This window comes from Bison bison, unplaced genomic scaffold (genome assembly GCF_000754665.1).
Source record: "Bison bison bison isolate TAMUID 2011002044 unplaced genomic scaffold, Bison_UMD1.0 scf7180017864063, whole genome shotgun sequence".
In the NCBI taxonomy this organism is placed as follows: Eukaryota; Metazoa; Chordata; class Mammalia; order Artiodactyla; family Bovidae; genus Bison; species Bison bison.
The window spans coordinates 4,404,548-4,412,523 of record NW_011494635.1 but is presented as its reverse complement, the minus strand read 5'-3'; the positions used below and the strand labels follow the sequence as shown (position 1 = coordinate 4,412,523).

At 47.6% G+C, this 7,976-nt stretch overlaps 1 long non-coding RNA gene across 1 annotated transcript; it reads left to right on the top strand.

The window, feature by feature from the left end:
- The first annotated feature begins 111 nt into the window (after positions 1-111).
- Positions 112-7,359, top strand: LOC104985970. The gene is made up of 2 exons (XR_824980.1): positions 112-3,609; positions 6,638-7,359. It is a non-coding gene; the product is annotated as an uncharacterized LOC104985970 (long non-coding RNA).
- The last annotated feature ends 617 nt before the right edge of the window (positions 7,360-7,976 follow it).

Here is a 7,976-nt window from a genome sequence, read left to right as displayed (position 1 = left end):
ATGATGCTAAAGCTGAAACTCCAGTACTTTGGCCACCTCATGCGAAGAGCTGACTCATTGGAAAAGACTCTGATGCTGGGAGGGATTGGGGGCAGGAGGAGAAGGGGACGACAGAGGATGAGATGGCTGGATGGCATCACTGACTCAATGGACGTGAGTCTCAGTGAACTCCGGGAGTTGGGGATGGACAGGGAGGCCTGGCGTGCTGCAATTCATGGGGTCACAAAGAGTCGGACACGACTGAGCGACTGATCTGATTATAGCCATAGCTCTCATGTTGTTTAATCCTCTTTGAAACTCTGAGTCATTAGTGTCCCAACAGGAACTGGACACTGTTTCAGATAGGAAAATTGAAGTACTAGCTCTTCATAGATTCTGTAACAAGTTGGTGTTGAAACCAAAAATGAACCCTCCCCTTTCCTAGTTTCCAACTAAAATTTGTGTAATGTTTCTGCCCTTTCCTTCAGCTTTTGAGTTGTGGGCTCTAGTTGTTTTTTAAACAACTGTCTGTATGTTTGCAGCTTGATCTGTGCTCTAATAGCCATTGCTTCCATGCTCTTTTGGATTTCTTAAACTATCTCTTTCATTCCTTGGAAAAAGTTGTGTCGCCAATACCTGATGAATGAAGAGCAAGCCATCAGCAGGGTGCACGGCATCCTGCTGAGCTATGGCATAGAGGAGTCGGACCTGTATGTGCTGAACCTCATCTGATAAGTCACCGTCTCCTAGGAGGAAGTTGGTTTCTGAAGTCCTTTCTGAGATATCAGCATTTAATGGATCATCTTTACCATGGACGCTGCTGTGAATGTCTTACAGCTACACAGCCACAACTAAGTGCTCCCTGAGTGTGGACCCTGGGTGGGCGTTGTGGAGTCTGATGGAGCACCCCCTCCTCGCCGAGGCAGAGGCCTGCGTGTGCCAACACCTGTCTGACCTCTACACTGCCCCTGCTGTACGTGAAGAGTCTGTAGGGAGGGCTGGGGAGGTGTCACCTTTTCTCTTTGGAAGACTGTGTCTTGGTGGTCAAGTTTGGCTAAAAGTTATTTTAGGTTTATTTTCAAAATCTTCCTTCAATCTCTGCTTTGAAGCCTTAATCTTTGTCATTGGTCCCTTAGAGAAATAAAAGGCCACCGATTCTTTAATTTGGAAGGAATTTTAAAAAGCATTTCACCCAATTTCCCCTTCTGTTGAGCAGTCCCAACAGAGGATGGTCATCTAGCTTTTGAACACTGATCAGTAAGGATAGCTTTACAAGGCAGCCCGCTGTCCTGGTAACAACTTGGGTTATTTGGAAGGACCAGAGAAATGAAGGGCTTTCTGCCCCCGTTGTGTAGAATCCATCATCAGGGGTTCTTAAATGTTGTCTTGGAAGCCAGGAGCAACCCCAGCCTCATTTTGGTAGTTTATCACCTGATCTTTTCAATTTCTTGCTCTTTCCCTAATTTCTCTTCTGTAAGAGAAGACGGGGGCAGAACACAGAGGGACTATTTCCAGCTTCTCCTTAACTCACTGTGTGTCAGCATGAAGCCCTTCATTTCTCTGGTCCTTCCAAATAACCCAAGTTGTTACCAATACAGCGGGCTGCCTTGTAAAGCTATCCTTACTGATCAGTGTTCAAAAGCTAGATGACCATCCTCTGTTGGGACTGCTCAACAGAAGGGGAAATTGGGTGAAATGCTTTTTATGTAATCTGTAATCTGTAATGTAATCTGTAATGATTACAGCAAGAAAACTACCATCCAACTGACACATGAACAAACAGCTGGTCCTAAGACACAAAGTGGGGCCTCTCCAGGTGGTGAAAATAATGATGTTTGCAGGTAAGGGGCTGCCATTCCTGGAAGATTTCTTGTCACTGCGTCCCCCTTCCGACCACCTGCCGGAGTGTCTTTACCTTAATCTATTATTGAACTGCTGCAATTAAATCATCCAAAAAGCAGTTGTTAAGGAATAATTGCTTTTTCTTCCTACTCCAGGGGGCATCCACCCTGGATGGACAGATGGCCTATCTGGTGGGGGTTGATCTGGCCTGTTATCTATCAACACATCTGCTCAGACACGGATGGCTGTGGGGTGGCCGGTCATGTGACTTTCTTGTTCAGTGTCAGGAGCTCCTGGGTTTCTGTACGGTGAAGCTTAGAAGGGCCTCCCACCTTCACATGCATCCCCAGATGAATGTCTAGTGTTCTGCCAGGGTTACCTAGTTGTGTTGCCTGGCTCCTAAAGTGCTTGGTCATTCTTTGAGCTTTGCTCACATGGCTTTCCCTCCCTGTGTGTTACAGGCACACGGCTGAGGAGCAGACTGAAGCCCAGGGAGGTCAAGGGGCACCTTGTTGGAGCTGCCAGGGCCTCAACCCCAACCCAGGTGGCTCTGCCTGCACTCTGCTGCTCCCTTCACCACCTGGCATTTAGTTCTCATCGGTACTAAGAGCGTGCCGCTGTCAGGTGCCTGGCTGCAGCAAGATGAGCGTGGGCAGATCCTGATTAGGGCACCGTGGGAGTGTGTCTTCCTGGTCAGAGGTGACCCCCTTCCTCTTGGCATCCCCAGGCACCAGGAAGACTTCCACCCTGGTCACGTATGCCGAGAAGTGGTCTCAGAGCAGATTTCCACACGTGACCTTCAACAAGAACATCACCAGGTAGCCGGAGCTCATCTCCCCAAGCCACGTCATCTGCAAGACATTCCACTCTGTGGCCTGCAGTCATGTCGAGCTCCTGGTGCCGCTGTCACCGTCACATCCAGTCACTGCTTTTCACAGGAGAGAACTTAGTGCCTAATCTCCCTTATAGGCAGGGAATATAACAAAAGATTTAGTGATTTATACTTTTACCCCAGAGAGATACATTGTCACCCAGGGAGGCAGGCTTGTGTGTCTGGAGTTTAGGCACGGGTCAGACGATGTGTCTGCAGTCCCGGGCACCAATGGCCTGGTTGACGCGTTCAGATCAGACTGTCCTTGGAAGCAGGAGGGGAAAGGACAGGGCTAAGAGGCACTAGACCCAGGCTCCTGAGGCCTCTGAGTTGTGTTCCCTGGGATAGGAAGGCTTCAGGGAGCTTCAAGGTCCCCCTGGGATAAGAAGGTTTCAGGGAGCTTTGAGGTCCCCCTGGGGCCTACTGGAGTCCTGTCTACACTGTGGAAGAGTGGTGTCTGTTGTGAGCCACTTTGTCTCCTGGGTTATTAGATGTGTATTTTGGAAAGCCGAATGGAGCCCTTTCCAGTCCCACGTGGCCTGGAAGCACTCAGCCCTTTAAGCCTTTTTCCTCACCTGGATGAGCCATTGCCAGGGACCTGGTGGTGTCATCAGAGAGATGGGGGCAGGGCCTGGGGGACACAAGTCCCACGTGGCCAGGAAGGCCCACCCTGTGCCCTCAGGATGTGCCTTCCAGATACCAGTTGAGAAAGAAGCTGAATCTCTTCAAGTCAACGCCCTTCATGGTCAACTGTCTCCTTGCTGAAGGGAAGGGCGGCTTCATTAGGGCCACGCTCGTGTGTAACACTCGAGGCCTTGTTCACCTCGGCTGACGAGAAGCTGATGATCAACCACGTGCCCATCTGGTGCAAGAATAGCCAGGGGCAACAAGTCATGGTGGAACAGAGCAAAAAGCTGGTGAGCCACTCAGTGTCCCTGGAGTCTGGGCTTGGGAGGATGAAGGCGCAATCTGGGGCCCAAGTCTAAATTTTTGATATTAGAGGGAGGCTAGGTTTTAAGTGAGCTGGATGTGGGGCCGGATTAGGACGTCCATGCAAAAACGTACAGCCAGCAGCAGAGGGTCAGGAGGGACTGACCCTGGAGGGACTCATTGTTCAGGGGCAGCGGGATGAGAGTGGGTGAGACGTGGCTGTGCAGGACGGAGCAGGGACAGAAGCTCGTACAGGTCAGGGCCTGATGGAGACAGGAAAGGAAATAGAGCAAAGCCTGGAAGCACGTTGTTGGAGGTGACAGGAAACCAGCTTCCGGAAGGCGGGAGTGATCGCTCATTGAACTGAAAGCATCAGGAACAGGAGGGCCGAAGGACATCACCTGAATTGGCAGGCCAGGTGCAGGGCTGGGTGGGGAACGACCCAGCTCAGGGCATCACCCACAGCAGTACAGACAGGGGAGCCGGGTGCCCCTGATAGAAACTCTGGTTCCTTCAGCTGCACAGATTTCATAGTCTTGTATTCATTCCTATGACTTTGTCTATTCTGGGTCTGAACATTTTTCTTTAACCTGATTTGGTCAAAAATGGTTTTAAAAATAGAATCAATTGGGCAGGATTTGAGAGACTTGTCTAAAACACAGAAGTCAGTAAATGAGAAACAGACTTTAAATGATACAGAAGACATTTTCAAAATTTTGTGAATTCTCTGTGTAAGTAGAAAATATCATGATGCATCAGAAAGATTAATGAAAGAAAAACTGCTGACACAGCTTCCATTCTGGTTGGAAACTGACACTGAGGGTTTCCAGTATGCTTCCTGGGAGCCAGAAGATCCTGGGTCTCACCCCCTTGCCATGAGGGGAAAGTCTGTGTCCCTGAACTCATTGGCTTCCCTCTGCAGCCCTGGAGTGAGGGGCTGGTTGCCTGTGGGTGCTGAAGACATTTTGCTAACTGCTTTCTGTACATTACATTGTTTTATCCTTACAGTAACCCTGTGAAAAAGTGAAACTTGTCTGTTTTACACATGGAAACACTGATGCTTAAAGAGGTAAAGCAGGCTTATAGCGGGGAAGGTGGCAGAGTTGAGATCTGAACCCACCATCTGAATCACCATGCTTTCTGTTTATCCCCTGGGCTAAAACTTATAGGAATAACCGAAGGGACAGAACCAAACTTTTTCTCTATCTTGTGCTTTTCGAGGAGCAGTCTGGCCACGTCCATGTGGCCACACTGAACAGCGTCCATGAAGGACGTGAAGCCATACCTGTCTCTGCAGTCCGGTTCATACTGGCACCTGGAGCCCAGACCCAAAGCAACAGCTGAGAACAGTCACCGCTTCAAACCTGAAGGCACTGACTCTGGGTGCCCCAGGACTGTAATCTAAAGAACACCAGTATCTACATCTTTTCTTTGCCCTATTGTTGTTCCTTCACTCAGTCGTGTCCAACTCTTTGCGATCCCATGGACTGCAGCATGCCAGGTCTCTGTCCCTCACCATTTCCCAGAGTTTGCCCAACTTCATGGCCATTCAGTCGGTGATGCCGTCCAACCATCTCATCCTCTGTTGCCCTCTTTTCCTTTTACCTTCAGTCTTTCCCAGAATCAGGGTCTTTTCCATTGAGTTGACTGTTCTCATCAGGTGGCTGAAGTATTGGAGCTTTGCCATAAACCTTTTCAATTTCAGACCCCAGGCCTGAGACTGACTTCTTTATCTTTGTGTTTGGGGAGGGGAAGGGGTAATAGTACCCGCCTCTGAGGGGTTGTGATGGTTCATTATTCCTTCAGCAAGTATTTATGAAGTGCCTATTCAGCACTGTTCTAGACACTGAAGATAAAGCAGCAGAGTCCTTGCTGTCAGAGCCTAAGATGTAGTGTGGGTAACAGCAAATACAGATATACTGATGACAAATACATTTGTGAAAAGTGCTAAGAAGAGTGTAAGTCAGGAAAGTTGAAAAGTGATGGTGAGAGGGCCTGAAGGTTTCAAGTTAGCACTGAGAGAAGGCACAGACCTTAAGTAAATGGGAGTTCTCCATGTGGATTTGACAACTCATGTACATGTCACCCATATCCTGGGGGGCTCCTGTAGCAGCATGGAGGCAGTGATGCTGGATCTGGGTGAGTGGGTGGCTGAGGCCAAGTCAGGTAGGGCCCTTGACCCATTTCATGCTTTTCAGTTTTATTTTCATTGAGGTAGGGAGCCATTGAAGTATTTTGACAGAACTGAATCTAGAGTTTTTAAAAGAGCTTTGTGGCCACTGAATTAAGTAGACAGAAGTGAGGCAAGAGACCCACTTAGGCTATTAAAATAATCCATCCCCCTCCAAAAGTAGGGAATTTCCTAGCGGTTCAGTGGTTAAGATTCCATGTTTCCACTGCAGGGGACATAGGTTTGATCCCTGGTCAGAGAACTAGGATGCTGCATGCCATGTAGCCCAGCAAAAAATGAAAAAATAAATAATCCAAGTGAGGTATGATGGCAATTTGGCCCATGGTAGAAGTAGTGAGAAATGGTCTACCCTGGATAGATTTTGAAAGGAGAGCTGAACAGGCTTGGTGATAGACCTACTATGTCATGAGCAGGGAGGAATCAAGTAGAATCCCAAGGTTTTGGCCTGAGAAACTGCAAGCATCAGGGACTTAGCATCCTGGAGGTGAGAAAGGTTATGGACGGAGTTGGGGTGGGAGAAGAGCTGAGAGCTCAGCTTTGAACATAATTTTAAGTGCCTATAGGATATCAGAGTGAATGAGTGAGACAAGGAGCATGGGGTTCAAGGAAGAGGTGTGGACTAGAAATACTAGTGTAGGTGTCACTATTGTGGGGTGACACTGGATAAGATCAGAGCCTGGAAAAGATTACTTGGAGTGTGAACCAAGAGTTGAGGACTAGATGGGCTTTGCCTGATACCATCAAGAAAGACTCAGTAACCCTTACTCTATTTTTCTTTTTTCTTTTTTTCTTCATTCTTCTATTTGATTTTATTATTTTTCTAGTCCTCCCTTCCTAGCTTTTTTGTCAGTCTGTTCTGAAGGAGATCAGCCCTGGGATTTCTTTGGAAGGAATGATGCTGAAGCTGAAACTCCAGTACTTCGGCCACCTCATGCAAAGAGTTGACTCATTGGAAAAGACTCTGATGCTGGGAGGGATTGGGGGCAAGAGGAGAAGGGGACGACAGAGATGGCTGGATGGCATCGCTGACTCGATGGACCTGAGTCTCAGTGAACTCCGAGAGTTGGTGATGGACAGGGAGGCCTGGCGTGCTGTGATTCATGGGGTCACAAAGAGTCGGACACGACTGATCGACTGATCTGATCTGATCTGATCTGACTGAAAATAATTTAGTGAGTGATGGAGTAAAAATTGTTTTACACTTTAGTTTCTGGATTCCCAATCTATCAGTATATGCTTCTACATTATTTTAAAGAATTCACCAAAAGTATGTTTGGACAAATATGAATGCTGGTTGTGATATTTAGTATTATGGTCAGTGAAATTCTTTTGCAGTTTCTAAGTGTCATTAGGAAGCCAATATAAGGAGCTATTGAATTTATAAAGACATTTCTAATTAATTTTAAATCATCAGTTGCTAGTAGTTTTCACTAGCACAAATTTTGAAATTACAAGTTACTCTGTAACAAATAGGCAAATCTCTTGGTTGTAGCTCATTTGTACAAAAATAATGCCATATTAAAGAGAACCAAAGTTATAAAACTAATAGATAAAACTTTCTTTTGTGTTTTTAGGATCCGTTGAATTGTTACTTTGTGTTTCACAACTGGGAATTTGTGAATGGATTCTTCCCTCATCGACTAGTTCTAATTGCTTTATAAAAAATCTAAAACTGATTTTTTAGCAGGTCAGTTTTCATATTTGGCCCAAAAGAAAAATATATTTACATGTGTATTTCAAATTAAAAACAAACCTACCTGATCGCATATTTTTTAAAGGCCTTGTGGGAAAATTTAATAGTTGTAAATCATTATTAGGACAGACTTGTGATGTCACCCTTCTCTTTTCGTTGTGTAAACCCTTAAAAGACCCTTTCGGGGGTTCCACTCTTGAGGGAAGTCAGAGAGCCTGGGACGGGAGCGGAGGGGCAGTTTCGGGCAGCTAAACTGGGCGGGAAGCCTGGGACCCCGGCTCGGACCTAGCTCGACCCCTACGCAGCGCAGCTCCACCGCCCCGCCGCGACGTCACGCCCGGACGGTGACGCCCGCCACGGCGTCGTCTGCCCGTCTCTAAGATGGCTGCGGGCCCCGGGAAGGGGCGGGCCTGGGAGGGCGCGGCGGGTTGGCCGCCTCCCGACGCTCATTGGCCAACTCTGACCGGCTC